Source organism: Colobus angolensis, unplaced genomic scaffold, assembly GCF_000951035.1.
Source record: "Colobus angolensis palliatus isolate OR3802 unplaced genomic scaffold, Cang.pa_1.0 Scaffold7, whole genome shotgun sequence".
Classification (NCBI taxonomy): domain Eukaryota; kingdom Metazoa; phylum Chordata; class Mammalia; order Primates; family Cercopithecidae; genus Colobus; species Colobus angolensis.
Genome location: NW_012120709.1, coordinates 24,602,832 through 24,603,294, shown reverse-complemented (window position 1 = coordinate 24,603,294; position 463 = coordinate 24,602,832).

The following is a 463-nucleotide window of genomic DNA, read 5'->3' as shown; positions in this document are numbered from 1 at the left end:
AGGGCGGGGGCACTTTGCAATTGGAAAGCTCTGTTCCAGGCTTCCTAAAACAACCGCCGGAGTTGCTGAGCGATGGGGCTAAAGGTGGCGGGAGCGGCTCCCGAAGCTGCACGCGCGCCAAATCGCACGGCCACCGAGGAGGCGCAGGCTGCAGTGGGCAAGCCCGCGCACGCCCACCCGTTATTGCAGCGTCAGCTGCGGACTTTAGAGCGGTCTCTTGGCGGTCCTGGGAAAGGGAGCCACTAACCTTCCCGTGTTCCCCCAAGCAGAACAAAACAGCCTTCCAACAACCGGAAAGCTCCACCTCTACTCCCCCCTGAACTATGTTCCTAATTGGCAGCTCAGCGCATGGGATGATGCGGGTGGCTGCAGGCCGGCCCTGCAGTGCCAGCCGCAGCAGCCCAGCCCCACTGGAGAGGGAGTTAGGGATATGGCCTGGTCTCGGGGCTCCGGGACCGCGAGG